Consider the following 13245-nt stretch of genomic DNA (forward strand, 5'->3'; position numbering starts at 1 on the left):
TTCAGGTCACACTGCTGAGAAATAGGGCAGATACACCTCAAAATGCTGGTGGTTATTCTCCCATGAGAGATACCAAACCAGCCACACAAGCAAACTCCTGTCTCATCACACTGACTAATAAGAAGCCAGAAAAAGCAGTTTCCTGAGGCATTCCAGTCTTTTTGTCATCCTTCCTCCCCCACACTAGATTTAAAGATGAATGGTTCTTTAGAACCAGTCTCATCAAACAACAGTTTCTTCTGATCCCGATGGACCAGCCACACCCCAAGGTCAATATCCAACATAGATCATGCTGTTGCCAATTTTTAGTATCTAAAATCTAAAAGTTCATTCATAAAAGGCACGTGAGAGATAAAATTGGTTAAAGGAAATAGTTGCAAAGTTCTTGGTTCAAGCTTGTAGCAGTGATGGAATAAACTGTTATCTTAAATAAAGTCTCTGGCTGCTTCCAATGACTGGAAGGACCCCTCAGGCCCTTTGTTAGAATGCTTCCGTTAGTATAAGTCCAGAGTCCAGATGTCTGAACAGGAAAGAGGCAAAATGGAGATTTTTCCAAGGTCTTTTTTGGCTTCTGCTAAGTGAAAGGAATCTTAGTGTTCCTACTGTGGAAAATGACAGGTAAAGATGGAGTATGGAGTCACATGGGAAAGTCACATGTCCAGGCATGAATCACCTAGTCGTAGCAGAAGCCATCACCTATACTTCAGATGGCACATCCACAGGACATGTATATGGGTGTCTCCCATGGTCTATTATGAGTTAAATGTACCTTGATGAGCCACTTAGTTTGAACAATCCCTCCAAGATGTACTGGCTAAATACTTTGTGAGTGTTACCTCAGGCGCAAACCTTTGAAACAGGTATAGAGCCAGTACTTATAACTTCCAATACAAAAAGTGATCCAGGCATACAAATAGCATAATCATATTCTGCAAATCATAAGCTTTCCATAGAGATCTTATGCAACAACCTTACCACATGAATCCACAAACAAACCTGCATAGCAGAAGAGCAACACGCATTATTTTCACTCTCTGTTCTGCAGTATAGAGCGCAGTGTGGCTTTTCACTGGCTATCATAGGTTGATTCTCTTTCATATCCCTGTGTAGATGTGACTGAGTAAAACAGAGATACAGTTTTCGAATGTTGCTCAAAAATGCCTACTGCTTCACATTGCGTGTAAACACTTTTGCACACACAGGTCAAGTGCTGAAAGGTTCAACTACAGAGTTGTGCACAGAAAGAATCAGATAATCCACTTTTGATGGTTATGTGAATATAATATATGGTAAATCAAATACAACATCATTTATTAATTTAGGCTCAATCAAGAGCTCTAGGATTAGTTCTATAGGTAACTGTATTATCTTGTGATTGGATTCAAATTTAGAAGACCTGTGTTCTATTCCTAACTCAGTCACAGACTTTTAGGTGGATAAAACTTACCTACCATGCATAGTTTTCTCTCTTTTTGGGAGCAAGAAAATGCATAAATTATAATATGATACTGATTATTGCATCACACAGATACAGAACAGACAGATAAGCACACAAGATCACAATCTTCCTGTCTTGTGCTGTAACAATCTCTTTACTCTTCTTTAGTAGAGTAAAATCTTGCTACAAGCATATTACTTGTCTGTCCTCTAAAATACGTGCTTCAATATAGTTATACATTTGTTTGCAGTGATCATTACAGTGCTTTTGATTAATAATTAAAGAAAAGATGCCTAACCCAGGAGAAATCTTAGAGAACGACAGAAACATCCATTTATGATGGCAAAGAGGTAGAGTAGTATAGTTATCCCAAGAGACCAGACACAGCTCAGATGTTACCTCCAATACACACTGATGCCATTCTGCACTGTCAAATAAAACTGAACAGCACAATAGATATATGACCAAAACTGTCAGCACCAATAGGTACTGAAAAAATTGCATTAGGAAAATGGATGTACTAAGATTCAATTTTTGGATTATATAAAGGTTTAATTTGGTGACCTTGTACATCTCCTCTTGGAGACTGGAAAAATGGTTCCCTAGTATTTAAAAAAATAATCCATCTTATAGAAAACTGTATTAATATCCTTATTTGAAATGCAATAGTCTGAAAGCAAACAAAATCTATATAACAACTTTTTTCAACTTTGCCTTCTTCTTACAAATTTTGAGCCATGTTCCTGCTCAACTGTACTCCATTATTTGTACATATAAAAAAATAACATATGTTGTCCCAGTTCAATGTTTTGATTACAAGCACAATACCAATAAATGCTCATATCGAGTTTACAAACATGCACACATTTCCATGTGCAGAGACATGGTTATTGAAAAACCGATCCTACAGCTCAAATGGATTCTAAAGAAGAAGGTAAGTGTCATTTATTGTTATCCTGCATCTGTTGCTGTATTTGAACTTCTGAAGTGTATAGTCACGTTTAGAGGACACTACGTTCTGACTAAATTTCTGGAAACCTCTCTAAAACCATGTGATACTTTTAGGTTATAGTTTCCTATTTTATAGGATTCACAAACACAAAATTAATTATTATGTATTTGAAAATGAAAAAAAATCACAAAATCATTTCAACTACCGACAAACCTTCTGCATTGTCAAAATGCTGCACTTGGTTGATAAGATTTAAAATTACAAAGAGCATGCTGATAATGGACTTAGTTTGTCCTTTGCATTACTTTATTGCTTTGAATTACTGTGACCTTTTTGCAAAATAATCCTTCAGCAACTGAGCATACAATATGGAAGAACCACCCAAACCACACAAAATATGGCAGCAGGGCAGGATCACCTGCAGTTTCACATTGAAAAGTGACTCTTTCCTAATGACATTGTGCTGATTCTTACTTAGATTGTCTCAAGGTCTTTCAGATCAGCTTTGTTCATTTCAGAGGTAAAAAAGATTTTTTTTTCTAAATAGCAGCACAGCAAACTTCCCTGGGGAATTGACAAGTCGGGTTGGGGCTCTCTTCTCTACTGGTTCATGCATTTGTGCTCAACAATATTACAGAGGTGAAACTGAAGGTAGAGCTTGGCTTATGGAATTGGAGCTTAGTTAACAATTTGTTTTGATGATGTAAGATTCAGTATAGCCGTGTAGCTAAAAAGTAGCTTTATGCAACCTAATGTGCCTCAGTGTTTCTTACTAGCCACCCTTTCTGACTTACAGAAAGGAACAGCCTAGTGCCGTTGGTAAAGATGCATTAAACAGGCTGTTTGCGTTACTCATTACTATTAAAGCAGAAATAGACCAAACAGGTCTCTTGGTTACTGTTATCACCCTTTTACGGTTAAAATTGTTTTCTTCTTTAAATTAACACTGTAAAAAATTTTTTGTACTAAATCTGTTTTTACAAAAGCAACTATGTAATTTTTTCTTTGTGTAAATGCAAAATAAAAACAAATTGTTAAAATAACTGAAAAAGCCAAAAACAAATGTAAAAACACCAAAAGATTGATGTATACCACTATTTAAATGGAATAAAGGGCAAATTAACAACTCTAAAGCAAGCACCTATCAATTGTGACAAAATAGGTATAATATAAAAACAACCTAAAAGAGAAGCACTTGTCAAACAGCAATTAATTACAGCTTAATGGTGTAAAATTTACTAATCCCCCAAAATGCTATAAAAAAGAGCTGCTTTGCCATTTTTGGGGTTCCGATGTACCAAGACTTTTCCCAAAACATCGTATCAAACCAATAAAGCCCCACTTCTCCCTCAACTGGCTGGTAAGCTAATAAAAACAACAAACTGGTAACTATAACTATAACTATGTTGATAGAACTGGTGTGTGTGCGCGTATGTGTCTATGGGAGCATATGGGAGCTGCTTTACTACTGCATTCTTAATAAACACGGTGAAGTGCCTTTTTCCCTAAAAAATCACAAGTGCTTTTGATAAGCATATATGATAAGCAGCTCTAAAAAAATAAAACAAGAGCCTCTCAATTAAAACAAAATAACTATAATATTAAAAAACTTTTAAAAAGCAATAATCAAATAGCAATTAATTGCAGCATAACAATGCAAAATTTACTAATCCCAATGAATAAACTGCTATAAAAAAGCTGTTTTGACACAGTTTTTAAATTGTGTTCTACCAACACTTCATATCAAACCCATAAAGACCTGCTCCTCCCTCCCTCACACTACCTAGCCAGTTGGCTAATAAAAACAACAACAAGTAACTAAAGCAACATTAATAAAATTAATGTGTGTGTGTGTACATAAACATATAGTATATATAAACATATGCTAGCTGCTTTACTATTGCATTCTTAATAAACATGGCATATTGCCTTTTCCTCTAAAAAAAATACGTTCTTCTTATAAGCATAACCCCAGAAAAAGATTCCAGCTCCTTCTTAAGTATCCTAGGTATGTTGGTGCTGAAGTGCTAGCAGGTAGAAACAACTGTAGAAATGTTTCTTCTCTCTTAAGTAAAGCAGAAGTAACTCTGAATACAAACTGGGAACATGTCTGTTGAGTAAGACGATATTATGTATTGGCAAGAGTACTGTAAGGAAGACACAAGAAATAGTTCTGCTCTAGTCTACACTGATAAGGCCTCAGCTGGAGTAGTATGTCCAGTTTGGGGACACTTCAGGAAAGATATGGACAAATTATGAAGCAAATATGATTCTAGGTTGTATCAACAGGTGTGTTGTAAGCAAAACTCGTGAAGTCATTCTGCCGCTCTACTCTGCACTAGTTAGGCCTCAGCTGGAGTACTGTGTCCAGTTCTGGGCGCCACATTTCAGGAAAGATGTGGAGAAATTGGAAAGGGTACAGAGAAGAGCGACAAGAATGATTAAAGGTTTAGAGAACATGACCTATGAAGCCAGGCTTCATGAACTGGGCTTGTTTAGTTTGGAAAAAAGAAGATTAAGGGGGGACATGATAGCGGTTTTCAAATATCTAAAAGGGTGTCACAAGGAGGAAGGAGAAAATTTGTTCCTCTTGGTTTCTGAGGACAGGACAAGGAGTAATGGGCTTAAAGTGCAGCAGGGGATGTTTAGATTGGACATTAGGAAAAAATTCCTAACTGTCAGGGTGGTCAAATATTGGAATAAATTGCCAAGGGAGGTGGTGGAATCTCCCTCTCTGGAGATATTTAAGAACAGGTTAGATAGACATCTGTCAGGGATGGTGTAGACGGAGCTTGGTCCTGCCTTGAGGGCGGGGGGCTGGACTCGATGACCTCTCGAGGTCCCTTCCAGTCCTATTATTCTATGATTCTATGATTCTATAAATTGGAAAATGTCCAGTGAAGAGCAACAAAATAATTAAAGCTCTAAAGAATATGATTTATAAATAACGTTTGAAAAAAATGGGATTTGTTTAATCTTGAGAAAGGAAGACTGGGGAAGGAAAAGGGGGACATGAATACAGTTTTCAAGTACATAAAAGGTTGCTAATAAGGAGGAAGGCAAAAAATTTTCCCGTTAGACTCTGAGGATAGAACAAGAAGCAATGTGCCTAAACTGCAGCCAGGGCAGTTTAGGTTCAGTTAGGAAAAACTTCCTACCCGTCACGGCAATTAAGTAGTGGAACAAATTATCTAGAGAAGTTGTGGCATCTCCATCACTGGCAGCTTTAAAGAACATGCTAGACAAGTAGACATCAGGGATGGCTTAGTTATTATTACTATTAATATTATAGTTGATTAACCGATAAACAAAAGCTTATAGGTTAATGCTATAGACAACACGTATTTCCTCCCCCCACCCTTTGCCAGTAAATTTCTTAGGACGCCGGTCTGGGACCACAGACTCTCTCCTCCCCTCCAACAGGAGCTGCTCTCTCTGTATCAGAGGCAACAGTGCATGGCAACAGGCAGCCGGTCCACAAGGGGAGCTGGTTTTTAAACTTGCTCCCCTCGTAAACCATCTCCCGCCTGGCACCCCATGCTGCTGTCTCTAATAGAGAGGCAGCAGCACAGAGTGGTAGGGGACCCCTCTGGCTGCCAGCCCTGCCCCAGGCACTACAGAATAGTCGACTAACCAATAAGAATTCACGAGGTTACTCAACAATTAGATTAACCGATATTTAACATCTCTAGCCTTGAGTGCATGAGACTGGATTAGATGACCTCTCAAGGTCCACTGCAGTCCTACACTTCCATGAGTCTTTGTTTTACAATATCATTGGGGGGGAGCAGCACGAGGCAGAGAGAACCACACTTTATGTTGGACTCTGATCAGTATCCTTCTCTTGCAATGAGTTCAGTAGGAGTGAAAAGTGCTCAGCAGCTGGTAGGATGATGCCCTTTACACACACACACACACAACAGACTCACTGCTACAAAATAAAGGTATGATGCACTTGCAAATGTAGTATAATCAAAAGAGACCCAACATTATACTCTTAATAACAATTGTAATGGCTGCTCATGATTATTTTTATTGACCATCAAACAGAAAGAGGGCAGTGATGAATTGTGAAAGATGACAGTTAACATACAAGAGAGAACAATAAATATCTTGTTGCGTTGTCCATATGTATTATAATGGCATCCCTTAGAGCAGCTACACGTAAGGCTCTGTCAGCATTTCATTTATAAACCTTGTTTTCAAGAATATTAAAATTCAGCTGTAAAAAAATTGTTCTGGGTTGAAACTTGGCATATTTATATATTTGCTTAGGAATGCTGCTGAGCAAAATTGCAATGGAAGCAATGCAAGGTCACAAAGGTCTTCTTGTAACCCCATTTTGGAGATGGGGGGGAATCAGTTCTTCTGAATGAGATTTTGTGTGTGTGTGTGTGTGTGGTTTAACATGCTTTTAGCGTCATACTTCAAAAAATCCCAAACTAAGCAGGAAAATATGAAGACTGTAATTCTATATGTAAAACTCCTTGCTTTGGACTATACCCTAAAGTTATATGTTGTTTTCTTGCTTTTTATTTTATTTTTAAAAAGACAAGCTAGCCCATCACTTTGACCATATTCCCTTTCCCCCTTAGAATACCTCCACTGTCTCTCCCTTCTCTATTGCATCAAACATAAGCTGCTTGTATTCACTTTATTGGCCCTTCCCAGTCAATTTCCAACCTACGTATCATGTCTCATGTGGTATCAAGCTGTCAATGCCCACTTCCATTCAGACCATGGTGGCAACCTCCATAGTCCACTTGTTAAATTTTCAAACACTTTCATGTTTTCCCCCATTTTGCCCCTCATGCTTGCGAGGCACTACCCATAAACCTCCATAAAACTATCTCACTATTCTCCTTCAAATCCCTCTTTTGCCATGACACTTACAAAACTTGACAACACCTAGGCTACTAATATACAGACTATTGCCCAAAACGCTGATCTCAGTCAGGGTCATATAGACCATCTGTCTATCTCCATTTGTTGTCTCTTGTTTTATACTTAGACTATAAGCCCCTTGTGGCAGGGACTGGACCTAACACAGTTGCATCTTGGTCCATCATTATAGGAATACAAAAAACAATAAAATAAAATAAATAATAAATAATATTAAATGCGGACGATGCTTATATGTTATTCATTTTCTGATAGCATTTTGATTATGAATTCCAGCTGTATTCACCTTAAAAGAGTTACGAGTCCATATTACAGAGTAGAATATCTGTGCAGTTCTTTGATGGGTCCAGTACTTGCCTATTAATATTTACATATTCAGAGATTCTTTGCATCTTTTATAAAATTACATCATTAATAGAGAACTAGAAACAATTATAATACAGTCCAAAATATTTCAGTTCTGAGATACTAAAATAAAGAATCTCAGAATAAAATTTATCCTTGTGGCTTGTCTCTACTGTGGAGGTGCAAATTCTAGTGTATACCAGAGTGTCATGAATACAACTGGTCTTTGGAGACCATGCAGACTCCTAGTATATGTTAAAGTGATCCCGTTTCAAACAGCACTATGTTACTCTTTATCGGGGAACTGTTAGTGTACACCAAAAGGGTCCATAAGGACCAGTTTGTGTGCATAATTTACACCCCTTTACTAAGAATTGAGGCCCTAACATACCCTAATACATCTAGCCAATTGCAGTCTATCTATATAAGTTTATGTATACTTCCAAGACTCTACAGTGACTAGGCACGATGGGGTGAGTTAAAAGTAGGGAGAAAATTAACTCTGCATTTTTTCTTATTTTTGTTGCTTTAAAGCAGAACCTTCACTGTATTTTAATGTGTTATTTTTTATTTCCTGCCACATAACTCCAATAGAATAAAGATACAATAATGTGATAATCGAGTGCCTTCACAGAGCCCACCAGTGCATTATGACTCCAACATGAAGAATGCAAACATCTGCTGGCATCATTAAACCATGTCTGTACTCTACATACCAATACTTGACCCTGTGACCATTTCCACCATTAGATTTGAATGACCTCAGCAAAAGAGCTGAAAGGCCACAGTATTAATTCACAGAACCACAAGCTCAATTTAAGATTTAATTTGAGATAACTAAGAGGAACTGAAAGTGTATTCAAACTTATAAGTGTGCAATAAAAGATTTTACTCTGTTTTCTAACTTACATATAAATTCAATATTTTTGTAAAAGATTTATTCACAACTTTGCAAACATGGTTCACGGTTGTTGAGGTGTTTTTAGCAGACCTTTTGCTTAATAACTAGCATTATGATGCTGCTATTTAGCAATCTCCCGCCCCGCCCCCCACTAATGTATGAATGTCTTCCCTTCAGGGATTTCTCTGCAGTCTGATTATATCCCTTAGGGGAAAAATGCTTTGTTTATGAGCTGTTCCCATCATGTAGCTTTGAAATGCTTACTTTTATTCTAACTTAAATTATCTAAAACCCTGTTTGTTTAATCATGATGGCTTTAGATCCAAACTCTTACCATGACAATTAAAATGTCTGAAATCTACTACATGATTCTTAACACATTACACTGTTTTAAAGAATATACCTTTTCTTTCACCTAGATCTTTGGGTACTTTGCCTTATAAAGCTATCTATACATGTTAGTATATGTATAGAAATAAACATATTACACACACACACCTTCCCAAACACAGAGGTGTTATCCATGGGATAAATTGCACAGCCGTGTGGTAAATACATGTATGATTCAAATTTGACTCACCAGCTCTCTGCTCAGCTACCCATTCCTTTATTTTAAATGCCAGCTCCTGAGCAGCTTCAAACAGCCACTCTGATTTTTTTTCATTAAATAAAAAAACAAAAGCAAGCTGGCATGCTACCTCTGCCTTCTCCTTTCTGTAAGGAAATGATGATAGGTAGATGTAGGACACATGGTTATATTGGCTTGTTTTTGGGACAGGCATATTACTCATGAATGGAGAAGCCATGTGTGAATTCAGCAGTTTGTTCCCATCATATCAAGCTGCTGCGACTCTGAGGAAGGAAACTAGACTGGGCACTCATGATGGAGCCTAGTTGAAGAGCTCTGGCTGAACTCTACACCTATTGAGTAGCACAGCCAAATTTTGGTCCACTGTGATTTACTTGCCTTTGTGAAGTACTTTGAGTTCCAAAGTAGAAAAGTGCTGCATAACTGGTAGGAGCTGATTGTCGTCATCTCATAAATAAAAGCTAAGAGACTGATTTAGCAATGGCTTGACTGGATTTTTAGGAATTTTAACTATTTAATAAAACAGTATTTTAAATAAACTTAAACACACCATTCGCGGGAGGAGCAGTAACAAGCACCCGTGAGCGTTACATTACTCCAACATTACGTTTATATGAGCCCAACATCAGACTAGGACATATATTCTGATAGAAAATAATGCACTGTGCATTATGAAAGTTGTGGTCACCTATGAAAAATTAAACACTACACAGGAATGAGAGCAAAGCTTCACAAAGTTACAATGATTTATTGTCTCCATATGAAAATACTTTGAGTTGGCTGGGGCACACTAAGCATGGAGCAAAAATAATCAAAAATTATAGCAGGATGTTCCTTATGCTACTTAAAATTACAGAGCACAAATGCTGCCAAGGTGGATCTGACATATATGCATTTTATACGAGATACTATGCAGTTTAGAGGGAGAGGCCCATTACAATCTAAATTTAGACATAAGGAGTTTTTATTTCACTCTCACTCTCCTTGTTTAGTTGAAGGAAAGGAGAGGGGTGGGCAAGATTCATATTGCACAATATAACAGGCTATCATGAGGATTTCTTTTACTTTCTGGTTTTTTTTCCTCCCCAATTTTTGAAGAAACCCATTTATCACTTTGCTCAAAGGTACAAAGAGTGACCAAGCTAAGGTAGGGTAGGTTAAAATTTTCTTTGACTCCTCAGCACATTTGTCATGCAGGCTGTCTGCTTGCCTATGAAACCTTTTCACCTCAGGCTCACTGTGAAGACATACCCCATGAGAAAGAAACAAGGTGAAAAATGATGATGTCACTAGGTTGTTGCAAGGTTAGCACACCCTTAAATGGAGTAACGCTAACCCAAGCAGCTGCTCAGCTCCCTCCATGGATAATATTCATCTCCACCCCCATCCACGGAGAGCCCAGGACTGAACAAGGGCTATGCATGAACTACTTGTTGACATAATTAGTGCTGGCTCAAAGGCTCTTTTTAGTAGCCAAGTTGGCTGTATTTTGCAAGCTTTCTTTGGCAAAATGAAAGCAAAGTTCAGCCAAGTTTTATATCTATTTGGTTTTACGTCTTATGCATTTCCCAGCTTGGACAAAAGAGCCAAAATATCCTGATCATTTTTCAGTTTTATGGTACTTGTTAGTTAAAGATGATATTAGCTTGTTAAATGTACAAACTCTTTGGGCAACCAGCAATGCACTAGGAAAGGCGCAGAGCTTTCAAGTTCATATGACAAGTTCAGTAATAAGATTCATTAATTCAAATTTGCTTATAAAATCTTTGCATTTGGCCTCTGTCTAAGGCACAATACTTTGAAACTGATGTTGGCTGTGCTTTCCTTTTTCCTTACTAGATAGACACAAAAGTATTTGGAACAGAGCTAACATTTAATGAAAACTGGCAAGATAAACATTTTTTCTAGTAACTTTTCATTCCTTAGGGTCTCTACGGTTGGGTAAATTGCAACAATTTGATCCTTGAATTGCCATAAAATTACAATTCAGACTGTGGTGCAAAAAAGTTTGCCAACTTAATACCGCGTTAGCCAACATTTTCAGTCCAACACATTTAGTTGTTAGTTTCATTGTAACGCTAACAACAACAACAAAGGTTGTATAGTGCTAAGTATGAAAAATTTTCTTTGCAGTTCTTGGGAATCTATTAAACAGCGCAAACAGTACCTGAGTGCCTTTGTAATCAAATTAGATAATACAGATTAATATTCTTCATAATGGAATCTTAACAGGGAGGAGGGGAAAGCAGTGAACTACGCACTTATGCTAGCTGTAATGCACACTTTGTTACATGTTTTGTGACAATACTCCATTCTTGGCTCATCCCCAATTGTCTCATTTTCATCAGTGTCATAACAGTATACTGTGTTTTGCACAGTAGTTTTGTAATCATTTTATTGAAACATGTTTGGATATGTAGCAAGTATTAAACTTTCCAATGGCTACCAAGAGTCTATTTTAAAATAAAGGTTAGAAGGTGTTTTTTATTAGTTCATTGTGCATTTTAAAAAGCTTTAAAAGTTATATATGAAAAAATGCTGTGAAAATATTTCCCAAACCACCTGTTAATTTTCATACAACTGTGATTGTTTTAAAATTAGTAGAATTTTAAAAAGATTTTTTTACAAGATTTTATTTTCTATTTTCTTTTTAAATATACCTACTGGGGGCCTGATCCATTACCGACTGAAGTGAATGAGAGTCTTTCCAGTGACTTCAATGAGGATTGGATCAAGCTCCGAATCTACTAATATGGAAACATGATTAATTAAAACAAACAAAATTTATGCTACTGTTATATAAAAGTGAGAGGAGTTGTAGGGATTTCAAAATATTCTTGTGTTCAAAATATGTATTTGCATACAAACAAATAAGATACTGTAACTGCATACATATCTACCTGATTTTCATGAACAAAGATGTGACGCCAAAATTCACCATCAATATTATATTCCTCTTTGAAACTGTAGCTTTCACATTTTCCTTGTGATTTGGAAAGAGAACTACAAATTTGGAATAGCCTATTCTTGTTTGGTAACCAAGAGTTATTTAGAAAATAGAGAGACAAGTTGGGTGAGGTAGCTTTTTTATTGGACCAACTTTTCTTGGAGAGAGAGAAGTTGGCCAAATAAAAGAAGCCACCTCACCCATCTTGTCTGTTTAATATCCTGGGACTTGACATAACTACAACCTCACTGCATATTTAAAACTAAAAAGTCACTTCTACGCAGTATTTAAATAGTTTGCCTAATAATGATTTCTATATCCAATTTATTTAATTAAATGCATTTATGAAAAATAAAGAGTTATGGAACAGGTTATAAAACTATTAGCAAATCTAAACATGTTTTCTCCATTTCAAATATCATTACTAACTTACTGTATAGTTACCAAGGTCTATTGATGCATCAATCAAGCATAGTGTACATTCATACTGTGTAATAAGAGAACCATCCAATGAAATGTATTATTGAGCAACCTTTCCCCTAGTAACAAAAACCAGGCATATGGCATATTTCAGGGAGAATTGCACATGCTGTAGTCACATTCTTCAGATAGCAGTTTTCTGGTTTGTTTCGTAAACTCGGTACTACATTTCCAAGCCAGAGATGACATGCTTCTACATGTACAGTGAACAATGTTCAGCTACAAATTTCCACAAAACGTTTCTTTGCGGGTAACAGAAAAAATAAAATCAGAGTTGATAATGCTGTATTAAATGGAATCAGCACTAATAGTTTGGCAAGTCTCTAAATAGCCAGATAAAGACGCTTGCAGGAGCAATATTGGAAGTAATCTGGCATAGTTTGTAGAGACTGGCTGGACTCCAGCACAAGGTAAACCAATAAAGCTGGCTATTGCTAATCCATGAGGCTGCAAGTTGTGTCATATGTGTTAGCTGAGATTTTGACTCCGTACTGAAAAACTGGATCTAAAAACAGACTTCTGAGCAGAGAAAACTGCTGTGATTGTCCCACTCAATATGTTGGCACAAATAGACTTTTGGGACTTCCATGTACAGTACAGCAGGGTGTTGACCATAATGAATTTTGCATTAGTATGTGGTTATTAATCCTGAGCATGCACTGTTGTATTTATATCTTGTCTTTGTCCAGTG

At 36.9% G+C, this 13245-nt stretch overlaps 1 protein-coding gene across 3 annotated transcripts in view; it reads right to left on the reverse strand.

Annotated features, from left to right (window-relative positions):
* Positions 1-13245, reverse strand: part of WWOX (WW domain containing oxidoreductase) — a 789098-nt gene that overhangs the window by 288382 nt on the left and 487471 nt on the right. The window lies entirely within an intron of this gene.

Source organism: Pelodiscus sinensis, chromosome 12, assembly GCF_049634645.1.
Source record: "Pelodiscus sinensis isolate JC-2024 chromosome 12, ASM4963464v1, whole genome shotgun sequence".
Lineage (NCBI taxonomy): Eukaryota > Metazoa > Chordata > Testudines > Trionychidae > Pelodiscus > Pelodiscus sinensis.